Consider the following 27,512-nt stretch of genomic DNA (forward strand, 5'->3'; position numbering starts at 1 on the left):
TGTGGTGGTGTGTGCAATGCACTACGCTGCTACAGCAACACAGCCTATTTCAGCACCCACTTAGTGGCACATAAGAAGAATTCAAATTCTAAGATTTCACTTAATCTAGAACAGCAAAATCAGAATGACATCTGTGCCAGTTGGAGAACTACAGACATATCAGCTTCCCTAGCCCACAAACAAAAACACATTGCGTCCTATCTTAGAGGTGACTTACTAGCAGCCACATACCTCCTGCAATTTTATACCCGGCCAGGCAAGGTCTATGACAAGGGCCAAAATATTGCACGACAATAGACCTCCCTTAGTAGAAGCTGGAGTCTGGTGATATGCTGCTGGAGATTGCCACCTGTATTTATGGTAGTGCATTCGAAATCATAACATAAGAACGGCTATACTGGGCAGATCAAAGGTCAATCTAGCCCAATATCCTGTCTTCCGACAGTGGCCAATGCCAGGTGCCTCAGAAAGAATGAACAGAACAGGTAATCATCCAGTGATCCATCCCCTGTCGCCCATTCCCAGCTTCTGGCAAACAGAGGTACAGACACCATCCCTGCCCATCCTAGCTAATAGCCATTGATGGACCTATCCTCCATTAATTTATTTTGTTCTTTTTTGAACCCTGTTATAGTTTTGGCCTTCACAACATCCTCTGGCAAGGAGTTCCACAGGTTGACTGTGCATTGTGTGAAAAAATACTTGCTTTTGTTTGTTTTAAATCTGCTGCCTATTAATTTCATTTGGTGGCCCCTAGTTCTTGTGTTATGAGGAGTAAATAACACTTCCTTATGTACTTTCTCCACACCAGTCATGATTTTATAAACCACCATCATATTGCCCCTTAGTTGTCTCTTTTCCTAGCTGAAAAGTCCTAGTCTTATTAATCTCTCCTCATACAGCAGCTGTTCCATACCCATAATCATTTTTGTTGCCCTTTTCTGAACCTTTTCCAATTCCCATATATCTTTTTTGAGATGGGGCGACCACATCTACACACAATATTCAAGATGTGGGCGTACCATGGATTTATATAAAGGCAATCTGATATTTTCTGTCTCATTATCTATCCCTTTCTTAACGATTCCGAACATTCTGTTTGCTTTTTTGACTGCCGCTGCACATTGAGTGGATGATTTCAGAGAACTATCCACAATGACTTCAAGATCTCTTTCTTGAGTGGTAACAGCTAATTTAGACCCTATCATTTTATATGTATAGTTGGGATTATGTTTTCCAATGTGCATTACTTAGCATTTATCAACATTGAATTTCATCTGCCATTTTGTTGCCCAGTCACCCCGTTTTGTAAGATTCCTTTGTAACTCTTTGCAGTCTGCTTTGGACTTAACTATCTTGAGTAGTTTTGTATCATCTGCAAATTTTGCCACCTCACTGTTTACACCTTTTCCCAGATCATTTTTCCAATTACTAAGCACCTTCCTTGTGTGCAGATCATAGGAAAGCAGGTTGGTCACAGAGCTCACAGAACCGATCTGCATCTTTTTCCATCCGTTCCAGGATGACTTTCCCCTTCTTTTACCCTGCAACATCTCCTTCTTTAAAGAACTCGTCCAGTACCCATTACAAGGTCAATGGGAAAGTGATGTAGAAAACACTCTGAAGTCCCATTTAGGGAAGAATCTGGTTGGATACACTCACATTGGTAGAGAGCGGAATCCATCTAAAATGGGTAGTGTTGGCCTGGGAGAATCAGGATTATCACAGAATCATGGAATCATAGAAGATTAGGGTTGGAAAAGACCTCAGGAGGTCATCTATTTCAACCCCCTGCTCAAAGCAGGACCAATCCCCAACTAAATCATGCCAGCCAGGGCTTTGTCAAGCTGGGCCTTAAAAACCTCTAATGATGGAGATTCCACCACCTTCCTAGGTAACCCATTCCAGTGCTTCATCATCCTCCTAGTGAAATAGTTTTTTCTCATATCCAACCTAAACCTCCCACACTGCAACTTGAGACCATTGCTCCTCTTTCTGTCATCTGCCACCACTGAGAACAGTCTAGCTCCATCCTCTTTGGTGGTGATGCAATTACTCAGGTGGGGAACATGCTTCTGGGGAAATTAGGGACTCTATACTCGAGAAAACTGGTCACATTAGCAAGCATACAATAACTCATTTTGGAATTGGGCCAGTATGTGATATGAATACACTATAATATTTATCTAAAAAGCATCTGGTATTAATATCAACAGATTTAACTGCACTGTACCAATACCTGCATATATTTTATACAGTCACAAAGCTGGTGATGCTATTCATGTGAAATTTATGTCAAAATGCAGAGAAGCAATAAAATGCATTTAGCTTTTAGCTTTGACCACCACCACTGCACTCTGTCCACTAATCCACCTGCACTAGGACTGCATCTAAGAACCCAACCCTCCCAGCAGCTACAAACAACTGCCATTTTAAAAACTGCCAGAGAAATCTTTCCTTCTCCTCCCCCCTCATTCCCACCGTTGAAGAATTTCCCCTAAGACCCCATTGCCAAGAGGTCTGAATCAGTGACAGGTTCACAATCCATATTTCACAAACCATCTAGGAGCTGTATCTGAATGGACAGCCAGAAACCTGCCTTTTCAGTGGAATAAGGCCCATATTTTCAAAGTATGTTCTGATTCTGGTGCCTCATCTTTCGGTGTCTCAAGTTGGGCAGCCAGGCAGCGCAGATTAGAAACCACTTCTGAATTTTTTTGATTCTAGTCCTGGTACCATGAGAGATTTTGGACTTTAAATCTGGGACATTTCTATGCATGGAAAAACTATTTCAGGTCATTGTTAGAAGCTTCTCTACCATATTAGTTATCATTTTCCTCTCCAGCCAAGACCCATACAATTCTATCCGTTCTCTCTGTCTCGTTATTACATATTATCTTGGTATCTAAGCAATGACATTGATTTCTAAGAGCAAATGACATCTACATGTTCACTCAAACTACTGTCACACCTTGCTTTTCTGCTCGAGGGATATGAAACATAGACCCCATTAAATGTTTATAAACTCTCAACCAAAGCATATGTTGGTGTGCCAGGGCTTACATGGGTATTGATGTTTGTTTATCAATACCTGTATAACTAATTCATGGCCATTTGTGAGTCATGCAGCCACTCCAAACCCATGCCAATAACACCTTTATATCATCATGCAAACTGCACGAAGTACCTGAATATCCCACTGTACTCCTAGATAACTGCCTGTGTTCTTTGCACATGATTACTTGTAAATATCCCTAAAAAGTACAAATGACATTTCAAAGCTAATCAGAAATAGTTCCTTAAACCCCTAATGAAAAGTTTTATAAATTGTATAGAAAATGGTCAATTAGACTTTTGAATCATCATATACGATTAAATAGAGAATTATAGTTATAGAAACTACTACAGGGCAGTTCTGCAATCTATCAACAGCAAGGAGCTCTTTCGCTATTAGATTCTATAGACTTTTAGACACTTCTGTACAATCCTTTTGGCTTCAGCCCTTTTAAATTCAACACAACAGATATGTGGTAGCTGATTTCTCTGCATTTAAAAGAAAAGAATTGTGTGAAGATAATTTCCCATGTGAATTTTCTGAATAAAAATAAGCAACAACAATCATAAAAATACAAACAAAAGCAAGTGAGTGGAGAGGAAGTTCAGACAGCTATTACATGATGATTGTTGCTAAGCGACAACTTTCTTGAACTCCATGTGTTGCTCTCATATGGTTATTGTTGCTAAGGAAACTACTCCCTTGATATCCATGTGCTCAGCATGTCTACTCCACTTTGCTGATGGCTCTTGGAAAGGGAAAGTCTGTGATGGAGCATGTGAGCGTCAGGGGAAATTGGTGACTGTAGAAGTAATTAGTATATTACAAACCATGTACATTTATAGGGTTTATCTGGTTTCCCTTTGTTGTACTGTGGGGACTAGGGTGCCCAGTGGATAGCCTGCCTAGGATATGGGACCATTATGTGTGTGTGTGTGTGTGTGTGTGTCTTCTCTGTGCAGCCAGAGCAGCAAATATAGGACAAGCACAATACAATCTATTTACACTATAATCTATTTGAGTTTGGGAGGAGCTAGTGCTACCCTGTCCCATGATGCTGAGTGGGTGGAGCCTTGGGGTTTGGAAGGTTCAGGGAGTCGCTTGGGAGTCATGTGACTTTACCCACTGCTCTCTCCTAATTGCTTCTAGCTGGTTTTGGTCACCAGAATAACGGAACTGGTTCTGTCATTCTCTTGCTCTTTATTTTGGCAGTACATCAGTGAAACCAAAAAGAAGACAAAGTAGTCAGAGGGGAAAGAGGGGCACCAAGTGAGGCGTCAAAGGGACATTTCTCTGCCAGGTATTCACACCAGTACCTGGGGAAACCAAGGCAAGCAACTCTCAACCTATGGGCACATTTAACTCCTGGGGGTGTCCACCTGCGAGGTGATGGAAGGCAGAGAAGTAGATGACTAGGAGAGATCTTGGAGTGCTTCTTTTCATAGGGTGAGACGCACAGGGCTGCTGGGGCTAACACTGCTTTGGCTAGTGAGGTGACCCATCCCCAGGGTTCTCAGCCAGAGGCTTAATTAACGACCACTGTGACTGGGGGAAAGGGGTTTGCCTGGAGGCAGCCCCTTGTTTCAGAGGCTGAGAGAAGTGACTGAGTGCACCTGATCGCTCCCCAAGATTGCTACACTCTGCAGGTTCTCCTCCTTCCAGGGGCAGGCTACGTGATGCAGTATTTACTGGTAGGGTTGTCAGGTGTCTGGTTTTCAACCAGAAAGGCCAAAAAGGGAACCTGGCAGATGTATTGACTGGACACTAAAAGTCCAGTTACGGCTGGCGTGGGTGGAGGAAGTGGTAGCCTGTTGCCTGGCCCTGAAGTGGCGGCTCCTGCGGCAGCAAGCATGCCCTGGCTTAGGCCGTGGGCAGCCCTTTTGAGGAGCATGGTTTGCAGGGCTGCAGCGGAGGACAGTGGATGGGGGCTCATGGCGAGTGGGGTAAGGGACTCCCAGCAGGCATGTAATGTTCCCCAGGAGGGAAGGAACACGAGTTGTCCCACCGGCTGGTACTTCCGCTAGCCACACTCTCAGGCAGCTCCGGGGCAGGGAGGGCTCTAGTGGGCGGGGAAGGGAGCTACTGGACAGGCAGCACAGAGGGAGGCAGGAGGCTGCCGTGCAGGAGGGCCGCATCCTAGCTCACCAGCAGAGCTGCCTGGCTCCTCCCATGCAGCCACAATGCTCTTCTGACCTGCACTTGCAGGCGGCCTGCTGGAGCTGGGGTTGAGGGAGAGCAGCAAGTGATGGGAGGTTGGGGGTGGGGAGAGGAGCGAGTGGGGAGCAGGGCCACGGGGGAAGAAGTAGAGCAGGAGTGGGGCCTAGGGAAAGAGGCGGGTCAGGGGGAAGAGGTGGGGCAGGGGGAAGAGGTGGGGCAGGGGTGGGGCCTCGGGGGAAGAGACAGAGCAGGGGCGGGGTCTCAGAGGGAAGAGACAGGGCAGGGGGGTCCAATTTTCAGACATGAGGAAGTTAGCCATCCTATTTACAGGTAGGGATGTGAAGGAACCCCCTGGTGGTAGTGCAGGGAAATGAGATCCCATGCAGGTTCTTGACCAGGCAGCAGATGCTCCTCAAATGATTTGGCACTCAGCTCCCAGGACCCCAAAGCAGGAAGAAGCACTCAAGAGAAATCCTATGTGAGCAAAGTGCATCAAGTCTCCCCAGAGAGACTGTGCTACAATGAGAGCCCAGCTTCCGCGCCTGTGCACAGCACACACTGTCACTGTGATTCAGTCTGCAGACACTGCAGGCTGGCAGGGTTCTTTCTTTAGCCGGGAGAGGGAACTGGCCAACTCTGTAGGAAATCTGCTCATTGCCTAATGCCTGGAGTCATTTGTCCCTCTTTCACATATACTGTAGCACCCATATTTGACACTGAATTAACAGTGCCTTTTGGAGCCAGCCTTTCTGAAACAGCAAAAGAGAAAATATCCTCCTGTGGTTGGGGTAGTAGGAAGAGGGCCTGAAACATAAGCCCATTTATCAGAGACTTGGTATGAGGCATGAGGCCTGGACTAAAGTCGCCAAAATTTTGCTGATGAAAAGCAAAGTTAAGTTATGAGCTAGAGGCAGGCCCTGCTCACAGAATTTGGCAAGCACAGGGCTGATATTGCAAAAACACATATTCCTAAGAGGTGCTAGGCACAAAACACTCACGCAAGCACATTCCAGAAGGGTGGTACCAGGACGTCCCAATAAACACATTCCCCAAAGATAACAGGAACATTCTGACCCATCTTAAGGGTAAAGTCAGGATGACAGCATGATAAATAGAGATGTTTTGATCGAAACTACAGGTACAAGGCAATGGGTGGTGCCCTAATACGTCAGAGGGTGGCACCCTGATACGTCAAGGGTGATACATAACTTGTTTGTATTGGTGTATACAGATGTATCTGAGAGGGAATGTCTTTGTCCAGCCGAGGGGGCAGTGTATGCCAACATTTTTATGGCTGACCTGGAACAACGCTTCCTCAGCTCTCGTCCACTCACGCCCCTTCTCTACCTACGCTACATTGATGACATCTTCATCATCTGGACCCATGGGAAGGAGACCCTGGAAGAATTCCACCATGATTTCAATAGCTTCCACTCCCCCATCAATCTCAGCCTGGACCAATCTACACGGGAGGTCCACTTCCTAGACACCACAGTACAAATAAGCGATGGCCACGTTAACACCCCCTATACCGAAAACCCACCGACCGCTACGCCTACCTTCATGCCTCCAGCTTCCACCCCAGACACACCACACGATCCATCGTCTACAGCCAAGCACTGAGGTACAACCGCATCTGCTCCAACCCCTCAGACAGAGACCAACACCTACAAGATCTTCACCAAGCATTCTCAAAACTACGATACCCACACAAGGAAATAAAGAAACAAATCAACAGAGCCAGACGTGTATCCAGAAACCTCCTGCTACAAGACAGGCCCCAAAAAGAAACCAACAGAACTCCACTGGCCATCACCTACAGTCCTCAGCTTAAACCTCTCCAACGCATCATCAGTGATCTACAACCCATCCTTGACAATGATCCCTCACTTTCACAGACCTTGGGAGGCAGGCCAGTCCTCGCCCACAGACAACCTGCCAACCTTAAGCATATTCTCATCACCAACCACACACCGCACCATAACAACTCTAACTCAGGAACCAACCCATGCAACAAACCTCGATGCCAACTCTGCCCACATATCTACACCAGCAACACCATCACAGGACCTAACCAGATCAGCTACAACATCACCGGCTCATTCACCTGCATGTCCACCAATGTTATATGTGCCATCATGTGCCAGCAATGCCCCTCTGCTATGTACATTGGCCAAACTGGACAGTCACTACGCAAGAGGATAAATGGACACAAGTCAGATATCAGGAATGGTAATATACAAAAACCTGTAGGAGAACACTTCAACCTCCCTGGCCACACAATAGCAGATGTAAAGGTAGCCATCTTACAGCAAAAAAACTTCAGGACCAGACTCCAAAGAGAAACTGCTGAGCTCCAGTTCATTTGCAAATTTGATACCATCAGATCAGGATTAAACAAAGACTGTGAGTGGCTATCTAACTACAGAAGCAGTTTCTCCTCCCTTGGTGTTCACACCTCAACTGCTAGCAGAGCACCTCACCCTCCCTGACTGAACTAACCTTGTTATCTTCATACTGATTTATACCTGCTTCTGGAAATTTCCATTACTTGCATCTGAAGAAGTGAGGTTCTTACCCACGAAAGCTTATGCTCCCAATACTTCTGTTAGTCTTAAAGATGCCACAGGACTCTCTGTTGCTTAGTTTCTTTAGTAACCCCTTGTGAGGGACATTGTTAAAGGCCTTTTGAAAGTCCAAATGACTGTCACATGCTTCTTCTTTGTCCACTGTTTTATTGACATGTTCAAAGAATTCTAATAGATTAGTGAGGTGCAATTTTCCTTTGCAGACGCCATGCTGGTTAGACCCCATCATATAATCTTCCACACCCTTGTCTACACTACAGAGTTTTTTCAATAAAAGTTATGTTGATGATCAAAAAGTGCTATAATATCATAGTTATTACGTGTTCACATTATGGTCCCTCAGTTGGCAGAGTGCGTGTGGCACTCTATCATCAACAGTGAGAGCAGTGCACTGTGGGTACCTATCCCTGTGTGCTACTTGCCATCTTCTACAGCTAGGACTTGTGGGAAGGCAGAGTTGATCGCAGCACAACATGGGTGCTGGCTCAACATCCAATGATGCATTATTTTCTGTCCCAGCATTCCAGGGGTTTCTGACTGCAATTCACAGCATTTTTCAACAGCCCCTGTTTACTGTGTACCTGTCATCTCCGTCTGAAAGGATGGATCCCCCACTGCTCTCTACTGTTGTGGCAACTGCTATTAACACATCACGGATGATAATGCAGTTAATCATGACCTACCATTCTGAACAGGAGTCAGACTTGCCTAACCTGCTGTGTGCCATGGAAAGAAGCAACACCAGATTACTTTTGGCATTCACAGAGCAGCTGCACATTTTGGACATCACTTTTGGATGTGGAAAGCCACTTTCCTAGAACTGAATGCGGAGCTCGCCCCAGCCCTGCAGGGCATGGACACCAAAATGAGAGCTGCCCTCTCAGTAGAGAAGCATGTAGCTGTGTGGAAGCTGGCAACCCCAGACTCCTACCGGTCGGTTGCTAATCAGTTTGGCCTCGGGAAGTTGACTGCATGGGGCTGTGTTAACACAAGTGTTAACGTTAGGGCCACTAATCACATCCTGCTATGAAGGACTCTGAATCTTGGCAATGTGCCTGAAATAGTGGATGGCTTTGCAGAAATGGGCTTCCCTAACTGCAGAGGGGTGATAGACGGCACACATATTCCAATTTTGGCCCCAGACCATTTTGCGATGGAGTACATCAATAGAAAGGGCTACTTCTTCATGGTATTGCAGGCACTTGTTGATCACCATGGGCATTTCACTGATATCAACGTAGGATGTTCCAGGCAGGTGCATGACGCACGCATCTTCAGGAACACCAGCCTATACAGAAAGCTGCAAGCAGGGACTTTCTTTCCAGACCAAAAGATTCCAGTGGGGGATGTTGAAATGCCCATAGTGATCGTGGGAGACCCAAAGTACCCCTTACTGCCGTGGCTCATGAAGCCTTACATGGGAAACCTGGGCAACATCAAGAAGCACTTCAACAATAGGCTGAGTAGGTGCAGAATGTGGAATGTGTCTTTGGAAGATTAAAAGCACGCTGATGATGTCTTTATGTCAGGTTAGATCTAAGGCTAGGTCTACACTACCCGCCTGAATCCTCGGGTAGAAATCGATCTCTTGGAGATCGAATTATCGCGTCTCGTCGGGACGCGACAATCGATCCCCGAATCGACGCTCTTACTCCACCAGCGGAGGTGGGAGTAAGCGCCATCGATGGGGAGCTGCGGAGGTCGATTTTGCCACCGTCCTCACAGCGGGGTAAGTCGGCTCCGATAGGTCGAATTCAGCTACGCTATTCGCGTAGCTGAATTTACGTATATTAAATCGACCCCCCCGTAGTGAAGACCTGCCCTAAGTGAGGAAAGAATTCCAATGATGCCTGCTGCACGCTCCATAATTGTTGTGAAGCTAAGGGTGAAAACTTTGCTCAGGAATGGAGCACTGTGGCTGATTGCCTGGCTGCTGATTTTGAGCGGCCAGATACAAGGGCTATTAGAAGGGCATAATGGGGGGCAATTTGAATCAGGGAGGCTTTGAGTCAACATTTTGATAATGAGCATCAGTAATCTGTTTTTCTATACAGCAATTTGCAAAGCATCGTTAAACTCAGTTATCTTATTTGGCCTAGCTCTTGTGATGATTCCTGAATGGGATTTGTAGAAAGCAAATGATTAGAATGCATTTATATGTTACTAGCAACAGCAATCATTATGTATAGAAGATTGGTTATCTTTCACAGAGTTTGTTTTTATTAAACACCAATTAACATACAAAAGGCTTAGTGCAAACAGAGGTAACAGTGCTGGACATTGGAGAATCTCATAGCTGTGCCTAAGTCCAGCTATCATTTTGGAAGGCATCCGAAGGGGTGGAGTGAACGGGATACTGAGACGTTCCAGGAAATTGCAAGGAATGGGTGGGAGGAGTTTGGGGAGGGCATGGAAAACAGTTCTCTATCAGCTGAAGCGGTGGAGGGGGGAAGCACGCATCTGTTCTGCCTGGAGCATGATTAGGGACTTCAACATCTCTGTTTGCTCCTCCATCACTTTTATCATCCACGTATGGGCCTTTAGAATGCGCTCCTCGCTGCCCTTTCTGTCCCATCTTTCCATTTCCCTCAGCTCCATGCTTTCTCTTTTTTCTGACTCAGATGATTGGAGCACCTCTCTGAACATGTTCTCCTTGCTCCGCCGTGATTGCATCTTTATCTGGTGGAGGCACTCCACTGATGTGTAAGGGGTTCCCCTGAAGGCCACATCCGCAGAAGCACAAGAAACTATACACACGAACACAATTTTTAGTTCATGCGCAGCATTGAATCATTACAGTAAAATACACCTCTTTTAACATACCAGTCACTTTCTCACTGTCCCTTGGCAAGCACACATCTCAATGAACACCCTAAACATGTTGAGTTTGGTCTTGTTCGGGGGTGAGCATTCAAAATGGGGCAAAGGGTGTTGATAGTGCTTTCAGGGGATCGGGGTGACTAGGGACAATATTGTAAATTCTGCCAGTTTTCCACAGGTGGGGGTCATTGAAGCTGATACCTTAAGAACATAAGAACAAAAGAACGGCCGTACTGGATCAGACCAAAGGTCCATCTAGCCCAGTATCCAGTCTACCGACAGTGGCCAATGCCACGTGCCCAACAGGGAGTGGACCTAACAAGCAATGATCAAGTGATCTCTCTCCTGCCATCCATCTCTATCCTCTGACAAACAGAGGCTAGGGACACCATTCCTTACCCATCCTGGCTAATAGCCATTAATGGACTTAACCACCATGAATTTATCCAGTTCTCTTTTAAACGCTGTTATAGTCCTAGCCTTCACAACCTCCTGTCATAACTATAAAGGGAAAGGTAACAGCTGTCCTGTGTACAGTACTATAAAATCCCTCCTGACCAGAGACTCCAAAATCCTTTTCCCTGTAAAGGGTTAAGAAGCTCAGGTAACCTGGCTGGCATCTGACCTAAAGGACCAATAAGGGGACAAGATACTTTCAAATCTTGCGGGGGGAGAAGGCTTTTGTTTGTGTTCTTTGTTTGGGAGTGTGTTCGTTCTCGGGACTGAGAGGGACCAGACATCAATCCAGGTTCTCCACATCTTTCTAAACAAGTCTCTCCTATTTCAACTTGTAAGTAAATAGCCAGGCAAGGCGTGTTAGTTTTCCTTTGTTTTCTCAACTTGTAAATGTACCTTTTACTAGAGTGTTTATCTTTGTTTGCTGTACTTTGAACCTGAGACTAGAGGGGAGTCCTCTGAGCTCTTTAAGTTTGATTACCCTGTAAGGTTAATTTCCATACTGATTTTACAGAGATGATTTTTACTTTTGTCTTTAATTAAAAGCCTTCTTTTTAAGAACCTGATTGATTTTTTCCTTGTTTTAAGATCCAAGGGGTTTGGATCTTGATTCACCAGGAGTTGGTGGAAGGAAGGAGGGGGGATGGTTAATTTCTCCTTGTTTTAGATCCCAGGGGGGTTGGAACTTTTGTATTCACCAGGAGTTGGTGGGAGGAAGGAGGGGGGATGGTTAATTTCTCCTTGTTTTAGATCCAAGGGGGTTGGATCTGTATTCACCAGGAGTTGGTGGGAGGAAGGAGGGGAATGGTTAATTTCTCCTTATTTTAGATCCAAGGGGTTTGGATCTGTATTCACCAGGGAATTGGTGAAGGTTTTTCGAGGCTTCCCAGGAAGGGAATCCATTGAAATGGTGGCAGCGGAACCAGAGCTAAGCTGGTAGTTAAGCTTAGAAGTTTTCATGCAGGCCCCTACATTTGTACCCTAAAGTTCAAAGTGGGGATCCAGCCTTGACATGGTGGTAGAGCAGTGGGATCATTTTAAACCCAAAAGCCAGTGAGATTTTTTTTCCTTCTAGCTGCTTGGAAAGCCGAGCTGGAGGTAGATAGATGCATATCTTATCTCTCCTTGCCTGAAGGCAGAGGTGTTAAGTTTTTTTAACAAGTCCTTTGTTAAGAGAAGTGTTCAAATGGGCAAACAAAGGTAAAGGGAATTTACAAGCTGAATTGTTTTTTTTTCTTTTTACATCCTCGGGAGTAGCTAGTTAGAAAGTCTATGTTAACTCAGCAGCAGCCAGAGCTGAGAGCTTCCCAGTTTCAGTCAACTGCAGAGGGGGTGACCCAGCACAAGAAAACAGGAAAATGACTACAAAAGAAGAAAAAGCCAAAGAGGAGGCACACAAGAGAGCTATGGAGCTGAAAGAAAAAGAGATAGAGCTGAGAGACAGAGAAGAAAAAGCCGAAGAGGAGGCCCACAAGAGAGAGATGGTGCTGAAAGAAAAAGAGATGGAGGAGAGAGAAAAAGAAAGGAAGCATGAACTGGAAGTAGCAAAGTCTAAGCAGGATGCACCAGGCAATCATAACAACCCCCCTCCAGGTACCACTTCCCATCCCAGAAAATTCCCCACCTACAAGGCAGGCGATGATACTGAGGCCTTCTTAGAAAATTTTGAAAGGGCCTGCCTTGGATACAGCATCGCTGCAGACCAGTACATGGTAGAGCTGAGGCCGCAGCTCAGTGGACCCTTAGCAGAGGTGGCGGCTGAAATGCCTAAGGAGCACATGAACAGTTATGAACTTTTTAAAAACAAGGCCAGACTCAGAATGGGGCTAACACCCGAGCATGCCCGTCGGCGGTTCAGAGCCCTAAAGTGGAAACCCGATGTGTCATTTACCCGTCATGCCTACCACATTGACAAAAATTGTGATGCCTGGGTATCAGGAGCAAATGTTAAATCTCTGGAGGATCTGCTTTCCTTAGTAAAAATGGAGCAGTTTTTAGAGGGTGTTCCTGAGGAAATAGAAAGGTACATCCTAGATAGGAAGCCCAAAACTGTAACTGAGGCGGGGGAGATTGGAGCCAAATGGGTGGAGGTGGCAGAAAAGAAAAAAACTAGTAGCAGTTGGAGCGAATATCAGAAGGGGCAAGCCGAAACAAAACCTTACCACCGGGGACAACCCAAGGCCCCACCCACATCCCAAGGGAAACCCCAGATGCCTTCTCAACCCACCACACCAGTCTCCACCAACCAACATCGCCCCGGTGATACCTTAGCAGGGCGATGTTTTAAATGTAATGAACTGGGACACATAAAGGCTCACTGCCCCAAGAACCCCAACCGATTACAGTTCATTACACCCCAATCACCCCAAAGATCCCCAAACCCAGATGCCTCTCTCATAGCCTCGGAGTGAAGGGAAACCTTGAGAGTGGGCGGAAAGAAGGTTACCGCCTGGAGGGACACTGGGGCTCAAGTGTCAACTATCCACCAATCCCTAGTGGACCCCAAACTCATCAACCCAGAGGCTACAGTGACAATTCAACCCTTTGTGTCACAGTCTGTAACCTTGCCTACAGCCACGTTGCATGTCCAGTACAAGGGCTGGTCAGGAATGTGGACTTTTGCAGTCTATGACAATTATCCCATTCCCATGCTGCTGGGGGAAGATTTGGCCAACCATGTGAAGCTAGCCAAGAGGGTGGGAATAGTCACCCGCAGCCAGGCTAAGCAAGCTTTCACCCCCATCCCTGTTCCTGAGCCGTCCACCAGGGCCCCGTCTGTGTTACCAGAGACTCAGACAAAGGTGGTGGAACAGGATCCCCTGACAATGACTGCAACAGCCGTAGTGGATCCAATCCCAGAGACCCAGCCAAAGCCAGTCCCAGAACCGGAACTGGCAACGCAACCAGCACCAGAACCATTGCCAGCACTGAGTCCAGCGCTTGCAAACCTGTCTACAACTCCAATGCCAGAGGGCACCAGCGAGCCTGACCTGGCGGAAGCAGCAGATAACCCTACCTAAGAGGCTCAGCCAGAGCCTGAGATACCACATAGTGCACCAGCGGACAGTGGATCACAGTCAATGGAAACATGTGGTGACGACGCAGGAAAGGAAACAGAACACCAGGTCTGTGGTAGCCGAAAAGCCCCTCTACCTCCAGGAACTTTTCCTGGGGCTTTTATTCTTTACACTTCCCTGCTTACAACGCTTCTCATTGGTACAAATCTTGCGCATAGAAAAGCCAGGCAGTATACATGCACATAAGATAACGAACCCATCTCTTGAGCGCGTGAACACCAGCTGCGAGGGTACAATCAAATCAGCCAAATAAGTTTCCCAAACACAAACGCTGGATTGAAGGTCACTCCTGCCTCGTAGCCATGGGAGCAGTTTGCTGCGCCTGTGGGCTGACGATTCGGGAGCTATGCATTCCTACAGAAACAGCCCCAGCACCTGCATTGCTTCCAGAGGGACCAAGCTCCAGTCCACAGTCCAAGGAGGAACTGATGTCTCCAGCATCAAGGGAACAGTTCCAGGCTGAGCAGGAAGCAGATGACAGCCTTCAGAAAGCTTGGGCGGCGGCGTGGAGCACCCCACCGCCTCTCAGCTCTTCGAACCGATCCCGGTTTGTTGTAGAACAAGGACTTTTATACAAGGAGACTCTTTCTGGTGGGCACCAGGAAGATTGGCATCCTCAAAGACAGTTGGTAGTTCCCACTAAGTATCGGGTAAAGCTCTTGAGCTTAGCCCATGATCATCCCAGTGGCCATTCTGGGGTGAACAGAACCAAAGACCAGTTGGGGAAGTCCTTCCACTGGGAGGGAATGGGCAAGGACGTTGCTAAATATGTCCGGTCTTGTGAGGTGTGCCAACGAGTGGGAAAGCCCCAAGACCAGGTTAAAGCCCCTCTCCAGCCACTACCCATAATTGAGGTCCCATTTCAGCGCGTAGCTGTGGATATTCTGGGTCCTTTCCCAAAGAAGACACCCAGAGGAAAGCAGTACGTACTGACTTTCATGGATTTTGCTACCCGATGGCCGGAAGCAGTACCCTTAAGCAACACCAGAGCTAAAAATGTGTGCCAGGCATTAACAGACATTTTTGCCAGGGTAGGTTGGCCCTCCGACATCCTTACAGATTTGGGAACTAATTTCCTGGCAGGGACCTTGAAAAACCTGTGGGAAGCTCATGGGGTGAATCACTTGGTTGCCACCCCTTACCACCATGAAACCAATGGCCTGGTGGAGAGGTTTAATGGAACTTTGGGGGCCATGATACGTAAATTTGTAAATGAACACTCCAATGATTGGGACCTAGTGTTGCAGCAGTTGCTTTTTGCCTACAGGGTTGTACCACATCCCAGTTTAGGGTTTTCACCATTTGAACTTGTGTATGGCCGCGAGGTTAAGGGGCCATTACAGTTGGTGAAGCAGCAATGGGAGGGGTTTACGCCTTCTCCAGGAACTAACATTCTAGACTTTGTAAGCAACCTACAAAGCACCCTCCGACACTGTTTAGCCCTTGCTAAAGAAAACCTAAAGAATGCTCAGGAAGAGCAAAAGGCCTGGTATGATAAACATTCCAGAGAACGGTCCTTCAAAGTAGGAGACCAAGTCATGGTCTTAAAGGTGCTCCAGGCCCATAAAATGGAAGCATCGTGGGAAGGACCATTCACGGTCCAGGAGCGCCTAGGAGCTGTTAACTATCTCATAGCCTCCCCCACCTCCAACATAAAGCCTAAGGTATACCATGTTAATTCTCTTAAGCCCTTTTATTCCAGAGAATTAAACGTTTGCCAGTTTACAGCCCAGGAAACAGATGACGCGGAGTGGCCTGAAGGTGTCTACTACGAAGGAAAAAAGGATGGTGGCATGGAACCTCTCCACGACCCTTGGACGTCTGCAGCGACAGCAGATCAAGGAGCTGTGCACAAGCTTTGCACCAATTTTCTCAGCCACTCCAGGATGGACCGAACGGGCATACCACTCCATTGATACAGGTAATGCTCACCCTATTAGAACCCCACCCTACCGGGAGTCACCTCATGCCAGGACATGCTACAGATGGGTATAATCCGCCCCTCTAAGAGTGCATGGGCATCTCCAGTGGTTCTAGTTCCCAAACCAGATGGGGAAATACGCTTTTGCGTGGACTACCGTAAGCTAAATGCTGTAACTCGTCCTGACAACTATCCAATGCCACGCACAGATGAGCTATTGGAGAAATTGGGACATGCCCAATTCATCTCTACCTTGGACATAACCAAGGGGTACTGGCAAGTACCACTGGATGAACCCGCTAAGGAAAGGTCAGCCTTCGTCACCCAGGCAGGGGTGTATGAATTCAATGTACTCCCTTTTGGGTTGCGAAATGCACCCGCCACCTTCCAAAGACTTGTAGATGGTCTCCTAGCAGGATTGGGAGAATCTGCAGTTTCCTACCTCGATGATGTGGCCATTTTTTCTGATTCATGGGCAGAGCGCCTGGAGCACCTGGAAAAAGTTTTCGAGTGCATCCAGCAGGCAGGACTAACTGTTAAGGCTAAAAAGTGTCAAATAGGAGTCAGCAAGAAGCTGGTGACTATGGCCTTCTTACACAAGTGGTTGCCGAGTGGCGTGGGATAGTTTCCTACAATGGGGGAAGGAACAAAGCAGCTCTGCCAAGGGATCTTCAGCAGTGGATTGCCAAGTACCTCCAGGAAAGCTTCCTAGAGATCTCACTGGAGGATTCCCGTGAAATCTCGGTGTGCATCAACCACCGCACTATTTAGCTGCACAGAGAAATGTGGAGCACACTGAAACACAGCTAGTCTTGCACATTTCTATGACTTCCTTCACCCACTTCTACAGTATCCAGAGCAAAGGATAGCTTTACGCCATGTAACCAAGCAGCATCAACTCAAAAAAATCACTTACCAGGGGTCTCTTCTTCTGCATCGTGCTCACCAGAGATGTATTGCTGGGGGAGCTACACCCCTCCAGAGTGGAAAAGAGTTCCTGACTCACTGTGATACCGGATGACTCTGCCATGGGCTCCACAGTGTCTTCCAACTTCACCTCCTTGTCCACAGCTTCGTCCTTCAGGTTAGGTCCTCCACTGTCCGCCACCTCCAGCCCCACCAAAGTGTCCATGAGGCTCTTTGCGGTGGAGGTGTGGTCACCACTAAGGATGGCATCCAGTTCCTTGTAGAAGTGGCAGCTTTTGGGTGCAGCACCGGAGCAATTGTTTGCCTCCCTTGTCTTCTGGTATGCCTGCCTCAGCTCCTTTATTTTCTCTCTGCACTTCACCATGTCCCGATCATAGTCTTTCTCACACAAGCCACAAGAAATCTGCCCATAGGTATCAAAGTTCCTATAGCTGGAGCAGAGCAGGGACTGGACAACCTCCACACCCCATATACTCAGCAGAACCACCAGCTCAGCAGTGGTCCAAGCAGGAGAGCATTTGCCATGTGGAGCCACCATTGTCGGCTGGGAAGATGTGATGTGAGCTGTCCACGCTGAACAAACAGGAAGTGGAATTTCAAAAATACCCAGGGCTTTAAAGGAGGAGGAGAAAATGCTTGTTTACCTGGCTGCAGGATGGGCATTGGGGGATATCTCCTGGAGGCCATTCGCAGTGACAAAACCAAGTGTGATGTTTACACTGACACTTTGTCGACAAAAATTTGCCGGAAGAAGCTCTATGTGTCTCGATGAAGTGGTTTTATTTTATCAGCAAAACAGGAGGCTTTTGTCACCAAAAGTAATACTATTGTAGTGTGTACACCTCCACTGTTTTGTTGCCAAAGGTTGCCTTCTCTCGAAAAAACTCTGTAGTGTAGACAAGGGCTAAGTGTCTTAAAAATTGTGTTTTTAATTATTGTTACAAGTTCCAATACTTGTGGAAAGCAAATAAAAAATAGACTCTTACACCACGATGAAGGATATGGTACAAAAACTCAGCTGAATGCATAGAGGGGTCATAGCTACAGTCTTGTACAAATTCACTGTCGAATGAAAACAGATGTTTGCAGAAAAAATGGCACAATTCCCTCAGCTTCACCCAAGAAAACTACTAAGAGTCCAAGCCTACCAATATATTGCATCATCAGAGTGGAACTTTGCACCCCCCTGTTACCTGAATTATTAAAGTATAGTATTCATAGATTATAGATTCCAAGGCCAGAAAGAACCACTGTGATCATTTAGTCTGCCCTCCTGTGTAATACAGGCCAGAGACCTTCCCCAGAAAATTTCCTTAAGCAGATCCTTTAGAAAAACATCCAATCTTGAGTTAAAAATGATTGGTGATGGAGAATCCACCACGACCCTTGGTAAACTGTTTCAATGGTTCCTCATTCTCACTCTTAAAAACTTATATTTTATTTCCAGTCTGAATTTGTCAAGCATCAGCTTCCAGTAATTGGATCATGTTAGACCTTTGTTTGCTAGATTGAAGAGGCCATTATTAAATATTTGTTCCCCATGTAGGTACTTGTAGACTGTAATCAAGTCACCCTTTTACCTTTTCTGTGTTAAGCTAAATAGATTGCGCTCCTTGAGTCTCTGACTATAAGACATGTTTTTCAATCCTTTAAGTATTGTTGGTCCTCTCAGAACCCCCTCCAATTTAGCAACATACTTCTTGAATTGTGGACACCTGAACTGCACACAGTATTCCAACAATGGTCAAACCGGTGTCAAATACAGAGGTAAAATTATCTTTCTGCTCCAATTCAAGCTTCCCGTTTATGCAAGGATCTCATTAACCCCTTTGACCACAGCATCATTTAAATTCAGCTGATAATCCACCATGACCCCCCCAAAAAATGTCAGGGTCATTGCTTCTCATGATAGAGTCCCTCATCCTGTATGTATGGCCTACATTCTTTGTCCCTAAATGTATACCTTTACATTTAGCTATATTAAAACATATATTGTTTGATTGCACCTGGTTTGCCAAGCAATCCAGATTGCTCCAAATCAGTGACCTGTCCTCTTCATTATTTACCACTCTGCCAATTTTTGTGTCATCTCCAAACTTTATCAGTGATGATTTTATGTTTTCTTCCAGGTCATTAATAAAAATATTAAGTAATATAGGGCCAAGAACTGATCCCTGCAGGCCCCCACATCAAGCACACCTGTTCAATGATGATTCCTTGTTTACAGATACATTTTGAGACTGCTCGGTTACCCGCTTTTAATTCATTTAATGTGTGCCATTAATGAGAGCTAGAGAACAGGAGTAGCAAACAGGATTTTTTCAAGGGAGTTCTCCAGGTGAAGGAGGAGCGACTATGTGACCCTTGGGGTGAATTTGTTGTCTGTTAGCTTATTGTTCTGTGCTTGCTGCTTGCCAACGTGCCTGCTTGATTGACGTTTATAGTGTAGTCTGTTTTGGGGGCGGTGTACTGAGTCTGCTAGGCTCTTAACCTGCCATTCTTTGATCCCTAATCCCTTGAGGATCCCTTGACAATGGGATGGAGCTACTCAGGGAGAACAGAAGTTTAAAAAGCTCCAAATAACCAGAGAAGTAATTTAGTTTTAATAATGAGAGTTTTGCAAGGGAATTCAGACAGGAAGTGTAGGAGCCAGATACACCTAGCATTATCTAAACTTAGGCCAATAAACACCCCAAAACAAAACCTCTACAAAAGTAAAAAGAATGCAGGCAGAAGTCCAGAAGCAGAGTGGGGCGCTGTCCAGTTTATTGCACTGATTTCAGCATGTATGATGCTTTTATGTGCAGATGGCATATGTGTGCAAGCAGCTCATGACCCTCAGAGACCGAGTACAGGCTTTTGAGACCAGAATAGCTGAACTGGAGGAGCAAAGGGAGGCAGAGAAGTACATAGAGGAGACTTTCCAGGACACAGTAAAGCGGGTCCCACCCTCAGTCTGAGCCTCTGTGCTGTTGAGGAGGATGAAAGTCTCAGGGAAGGAGAACAGCAGACTGGAGCGGAGGGAAACGATCCCATAGTTGGACCCTCCTTCCAGATGATGTCATGGTATCCTCTCACATTGATGAGCAGGAGAGGTTTTAGTTGGGGGATGTAGGAGATCCCTCACTCTCACAGAACTTGGGAGACAGGCCAGTCCTCATTTACAGACAGCCCTCCAACCTGAAGCAAATACTCACCAGCAACTACACAGCACACATCAAAACCACCAACCCAGGAACCAAACCCTGCTACAAAGCCAGTTGCCAACTCTGTCCACATATCTATTCAAAGGACACCATCATAGGACCTAACCACATCAGCCACACCATCAGGGACTCGTTCACCTGCACATCTACCAATGTGATATATGCCATCATGTGCCAGGAATGCCCCTCTGCCATGTACATTGGCCAAACTGGACAGTCTCTACGCAAAAGAATAAATGGACACAAATCTGACATCAGGAATCATAACATTCAAAAACCAGTAGGCGAACATTTCAGTCTCTCTGGTCACTCAATAACAGACCTCAAAGTGGCAGTTCTTCAACAAAAAAATTTCAAAAACAGACTCCAACGTGAAGCTGCAGAACTGGAATTAATTTGCAAACTAGATACCATCAGACTAGGCCTGAATAAAGACAGGGTGTGGTTGGGTCATTATAAAACCTAAACTTAATTTCCCCCATACTAATTTCTCCCTACTGTTACTCACACCTTCTTGTCAACTGTCTGTAATGGGCCATTCGCCTACTACTTCAAAAGTTATTTTTCTTCCCTTTGTATCCTTCTGTTAATTGATTTATCTCATTAGACTGACCTAACACTTGGTAAAGCACCCCCATCCTTTCATGTATTTATACCTGCTCCTGTATTTTTTACTTCATATATCCGATGAAGTGGGTTCTAGCCCACGAAATCTTATGCCCAAATAAATTTGTTAGTCTCTAAGATGCCACAAGGACTCCTCGTTTTTTTTGCTGATACATACTCACACAGCTACCACTGAAACCTGACATAATGCACAGTCAACCCTGTGGAACTAGTTGCCAAGGGATGTTGTGAAGGCCAGAAGTATAACGGGATTCCAGAAACAATGAGATAAGTTCATGGAACATAGGTCCATCAATTACTATTAACCAAAATGGTCAGTGATGCAACCCTTTGCTGTGGGTGTCCCTAAACCTGTGCATGCCAGAAGCCAGGACTGGATGACAGTAGATTGATCACTCAAAAAATGCCCTGTTCTATTCATTCCCCCTGAATCATCTGGCACAATTCATAGCTTCTGATTTATATTGATTACTATCAATTTCCCCTGTCTTCCATTTCTTATATATTGTTTTTAATATTTTTATAGCTGCCTTCAGTTCTCTAAACCAGGTCAGTTTTTAACCAATACAGCCTTCTTATTCAATTGTAGGATTGTGGTTTTTCGGCATCTCGTAAGGTGTTCTTAAATGTTTCCCTATTATCATTCACATTTTTCTGATTAAATTCTTCCTCCCAGCTGATTTGGCTCATAATTGGATATTGGCCCTATTGAAGCACCAAGTATATAAATTACTGGTCTGGACTTTATTCTGCTTGCACATTATAAATGTGACCAAATCATGATCACTTGTACCTAATCTACCATTAATTTTTATTTCTGTGATCAGTTCCTCTTTATCTGTTAGGACAACATCTAATATAGAGTTCCCCGATGTTGGATGCAACACTTTCTGAGTTAGGAAACTTTCATCTATCATAGGCGCCAATTTTTCCCGGCGCCGGTGGGTGCTGAACCCCCACCCCTGGCCCCACCCCGCCTCCACCCCTGCCCTGCCCCCATTCCAACCCCTTCCCCAAAGTCCCCGTTCCAACTCTGCTCCCTCCCTGCCCCATTGGACCCCTTCTCCAAATCCCCGCCCCAGCCCTGCCAGCTGTTTCACGGCTGCAAGCGCTGGGAGCTAGAGGGAGAAGCGGAGCTGCGGCGCGCTCAGGGGAAGAGGTGGAGCGGAGGTGGAGGTGAGCTGGGGGGGGGGGGGAGAGCTGCCAGTGGGTGCAGAGCATGCACCAATTTTTCCCCGTGAGTGCTCCAGCCCCGGAGCACCCACGGAGTCGGCGCCTATGTCATTTATAATATGAAATTCCAGTGATGTTTTAGTACTGATGGCATGAGACCTCCGGTATATGACATTAAAATTGAGCCCCCCATGATAGCACAGCTTTTTTTCCCTACACACTATATATATGTACAAAAGGAGCTGGTCACCCTGTTCTCCAATGGGATTTGGGATCTGTAGCAGACACCAACTAAAACCCCATCTTGTGCTTTGTTTGTTAGGACATTCATCCATACACATTGAAGATCATTTTCTTACGAGTTATCAGTGACTCAGAAACAGGGTCAAAGAAGGAAATTAGGTTGGTCTGCATGATTTGTTCTTGACAAATCCATATCGGCTATTCCTTATAACCCTATGATTCTTTAGGTGCTTACAATATACAAGGATACACGTTTTTTTCTCAATACATGTCTCAGTTTTAAGGAGCATACTAAAAAGTAATTTACTAATTTAAAGAATATGTTCATTATTATCTGACCAAGAAAAATACTATTTGGAAGTTACAACAGCTGTCGTTTTTACAAAGCCAAATCAAATGGATAGAATGTTATATTTTAAAATATTACTACTTTGATTCTTTTTGCTGAAAAATCATTAGCGTACAATGTACTGTTGGTATTACTGAAACCTGCTGGGATGATTCCCATGACAGGAATGTTAAAATCAATGGTTATAACCTATTTAGGAAGGATTGAGTGGGCAAAGGGGGAGGTGAAGTAGCGCTCTATGTCAAAAATGGCATTAACTGTTTCTGAGAACCGGCATGGCTCTAAAATCTCTAGAAGAAGCTGCAGTGCAAGCAATAATTTCCTGTGCTGGAGCAAAGCACCGCATTCCACACGGAGCTGGGATTCTGCAAAGAAAGCTGCACAGTGAGTGACTCCCTAGGAATTCTTCAGCCATGGGTGGTCTGCGAGTTTTCAGCATCAGGGCAGCGTGAGGCCTGCTGCATTGCTTAGGCAGCACAATGGACTCTTACCTCTGTCAGGACAGAGGAGTTTACTAGGTCACAGGAAGTCTCTTTTCACGTGTTAGTTTCATAATGAGCCTTGGCTTGCAAGGCCGGAGGTCTTGGATTAAAACCAGAGATCCCACTAGTCATTGTATTTTCTCTTTAATGGAATCTAGACAACATTGCATAGGAAATAAGAACAGAAATCATGTGAAGAGGCATAATGTAGAACAACTGGGATCCTTCCATTTCCAGGGGAAATGAGGCATTGCAGGAACAAACCCTCCGCTCCTGGCTGGAATTCTCAATTTTTTAAATCAGTTCAGTGATGGCAAAAGGCTTTGGATTGTCAGCCCTGGAGCCCACGGTTTATCCAAGAGCAGCATAACCAATACTGAGCAAGGTTCCTCCACGCAGATCCTTGCTAATGTATCTCATGCCTGACTAAGAGGAGACTACACAGGACTTCAATCTTCATGGGCTAGTCACTCCTGCTGAGGCTGCTAATCACCAGGCGGCGAGTGGCTACTGGGACGATGGGATCTATGTTCAATTTTAGAAAATTGTTCACTAGGAAATGGGCTGATCCCACCAGACTCAGGGCATTAGGCCACTGGCCATCACCAGACAACAGTGCTACCTTCCCAGCTCAGTTCAGGCCAGCCAGGGACCTAGAGGAGAAAGACCAATTTCCTATTCTAGCCCTGTGGAGCCGGTGAGTCCGTCCAAAAGGTTGGCTTTATTGTCAGCCACTACGTGTCTACACGCTAAAAACTTCCAAGAAATGTGGGCAGCTAATTTCAGTGCATGAGCTGGGGATATAATCAGGCCATTGCATTGTTCAGTGGTCTTGCTTGCACAATTCCTGTGTACTCTTGCAACCCTATATAAATAACGAGGCATTAAATTATCTTGCATGTTTATACAAAGTAAAGAAGTAGAGACTAAAGGCTGGAGTTGCAGCTTCAGAGAGCAACTCTGCAGAATAATTAATCCTCTTGATCAAACCTCAATAGCTCTGACATTCCAAGAGAGACACTTGTGATACCCGCTTTCCTACCTAAAGAGCCTATCCAGATTACTGATTGCTATTAAAATTAGCCCCCAGGGGATTAGGAAGGATTCTGTTGTTATTGTGGAGTATTATTGAATTAACTAACAAGCAAAGCACTTACATTTATACACAGTCAGCTGGAGATGCTGACTGGCTACAGAGGCTGCAGCAGTAATGCCAGCTGTTCTGCCCTGCAGAGACTGGTCTGTGTTGGTGTGTCTGGCACAGGGTTTTGGGCACATTCCCATAGGGTTGGGCCATGAGAGGCTAGTGGTTGCATTGCTAAATCAATGTAACATGTAAAGTAAATAATTGGCAAAGATGCTTTGGTGTGATCTCCTGTCTGCTTTTCCTGCTGGTAACCATGGGAATGGAAATATTCCCCAAGTGGAAGGGACACTGGTCAGCTCTCTCCAGGGCATCCTTTGGGCCAATGTGTATAGTACTGACAATGCAAAATGCCATTTTTTGTTTTGCCAGACTGGAGAGCTATTCACACACATAACACTTAGCTGTGGAACAGTGATGGCTGCCAGACACACAACATACCTGCCACAAAAGCAAGGAAATGCCACCTAATAGCATATACCCTCTCCTCCTCCCCCACAGACACACACCTGATCACTGCCACAGCCATCCTACCTCACAGAACACACACCAGGGCCTCCTTCTGCCCCCTAGAGATGACAGGCTTCCAGCATCCCTGGTACCAAACTACCCCCAACACCACTAAATATCCACAGCCAGTAGGATTGGGAGGGGGAGTTTGTTGGGAGAGGTGTGTAGGGGGTTTCCTGGCATGTTTGGGGAAGTAAGTGTGTGTGTGTGTGTGTGTGTGTGTGTGTGTGTGTTGCAGGGGATGTGAAAACTCTCAAAGGTCTCGGGTTCATCCTGCTGCAGAATGGGACACATTCTGAAATCTCAAACATTTCATAGGATGGGAAAACATTTCCCATCGACTGCCACTGTCTGCTGCATCTCACTGTGCCCTGCCTGCAAGCATTCCCCTTCAAGAGGCTGTGGGGGTGAACGGGCTTGCCCAGAAATGGCTCCTTTCAGGCCTAGCCCACTGCCCAGGGGGTCAGAATGGGCCCTCGCCTGTCTAGTTGCTGTATTTTTATCAGTCCTGTCCCTCATCTTATTCAGACTCTGCCTGGAAACTGTGACACATCGCAGGCAGCAATGCTGGCAGAGGGGCAGCAGCCGCATAGGTTCTCCCTAATATCACACCAACTGCCTTTCTTGTGATCTCTCAAAGGCTGCTGGGATCAGCACCTGGGCAGAGCTGCTGACCCCAGGCATGACCGAGATGATGCGGATGGGAAAAGCTGCATGCAGCACAAACACAGTGGCCTGCCCACCCAAGAGTGGGTACCAGTGAGCGCGGCTGCCTACCCATAGATGCTGGAACTAGAGGTACAGGGCATGCTGCAGCATCCCCTGGCTTGAAGTGGTTGCCATTATATATAGGGTTTACAGATTGGTTCAATGGCTCTCAGCCCCCCCACTATACAAATTGTTCCAGCTCCCCTGCGCGTGCCCAATCAGATGCAAGTGGGTACCTGCGAGTGCCATCTCCCTCCAGGCTTATTCAGAGCCCTTCTCTGGATAGTCATGTTCCTCCATGTTCTGGCACAGACTGCCTGAAGAACTGCCTCTCCCCCTGCAGCCACTGCCTTTTGCCACAGCAACAACTCAGCAACTGCTGCCACATCGTCACAGTCATGGGGATCTCAGCCTGCCTGGGGGAACCTGTCTGACTGGCTGCCTTCCCCACTGCCTTGCCTCCTGGGGAAAAACAGCCAATTACAGCTTCTTCAGGATGTAGGCAGATCTCTCCCCACTCCCCCACCATGATCTGAGTGGGGTTTGGTGTAGGGGATTCAAATTAATAGATTCATAGATTCCAAGGACAGAGGGGACCATAGTGATCATCTAGTCTGACCTCTGTCTCACAGAGGCCAGAGAACTTCCCAAAATAATCCTGGAGCAGATCTGTTAGAAAAACACCCAATCTTGAGTTAAAAATTGTCGGTGACGGAGAATCCACCAGGACCCTTGTTAACTTGTTCCAGTGGTTAGTTACTCTGACTGTTGAAAATGTACGCCTTATTTCCAGTCTGAATTTGTCTAGCTTCAACTTCCAGCCATTGGATCGTGTTAGACCTTTCTCTGCTGGATTGAAGAGCCCATTATTAAATATTTGTTTCCCATGTAGGTACTTGTAGATTGTAATCAAGTCATGCCTTAACCTTCTCTTTGTTAAACTAAATAGATATTGCTCCTTGTGTCTATCACTCTAAGGCAGGTTTTCTAAGCCTATAATCATTCTTGCTGGTCTTCTCTGAACCCTCGCCAATTTATCAACATCCTTCTTGAATTGTATATTTAGCTATATTTCATTTAGCTATATTAAAATGATTGTTTGCTTGCACCCAGTTTACCAAGCGATCCAGATTACTCTGAATCAGTGACCATTGATTTACCATGCCCCCAATTTTTGTGTCATCTGCAATCTTTATCGATGACGATTTTATGTTTTCTTCCAGGGCATTAATAAAAATGTTAACTAGTGTAGGGCCAAGAATTGATACTTGCGGGCCCCCACTGCAAACACAGCTGTTAGCTGATGATTCCCTGTTTACAATTCCATTCTGAGACCTATCAGTTATCCCACTTTTAAGCCAGTTAATGTGTGTTGCAGACCTTGCTGGAGCCCTAGGCATAACTAACAGCGTGAACCAAAGGCTACGAACCAGAGCAGGTCTGGATTTGGCAGAACAACAACATGCTAGGTAATGGCTAACATCAAGTAAGCACATTTCTGACTGGAGAGGATGGTACAACCACACACAGATCTCTAAAGTAACTATGTGAATACATTCCTAAGAGATGGGACAGGGACACACCAATTCCTCATAAAGCTAAGGAGGGGACGACATGATAACGGATATGGATGTTTTGTTCAATTTAGCAGGTACAAGGATAAGGGTGGTAACAAACAACATCTGGAGTGTGATACCGAACTGGTTTGTGTCAGTGTGTAAAAGGAGAAGTCAGAGGAGGGGCAACTTTTTACTTGCTGAGGAGACAGCATTCTGGTGTGCTGACTGAGCAGGTACCATTGTTGCGGGCATACCTGTGTTAGTGTACCTGTAGCTCTCATGGGGGTGTTAGTACCATGCTTCATTGACAATAAACCTGGCTGAGCGCCTTCGTCACCGAACCGAGCCTGTGGTCTTTCTTATGAACATCAAGGCCTGTGGAACGAACATGCTGCACTGTCTCCTGGTGCAGCTAACACCGGAGCTCCAACAACAGCAACACTGGCAGCAGTAACAACGCTGCAGCACCAACAACACTCTGCAGCACTAACAACATGTGCCATGTTAATT

The sequence above is a fragment of the Trachemys scripta genome, chromosome 12, assembly GCF_013100865.1.
Source record: "Trachemys scripta elegans isolate TJP31775 chromosome 12, CAS_Tse_1.0, whole genome shotgun sequence".
NCBI classification, from domain to species: Eukaryota; Metazoa; Chordata; order Testudines; family Emydidae; genus Trachemys; species Trachemys scripta.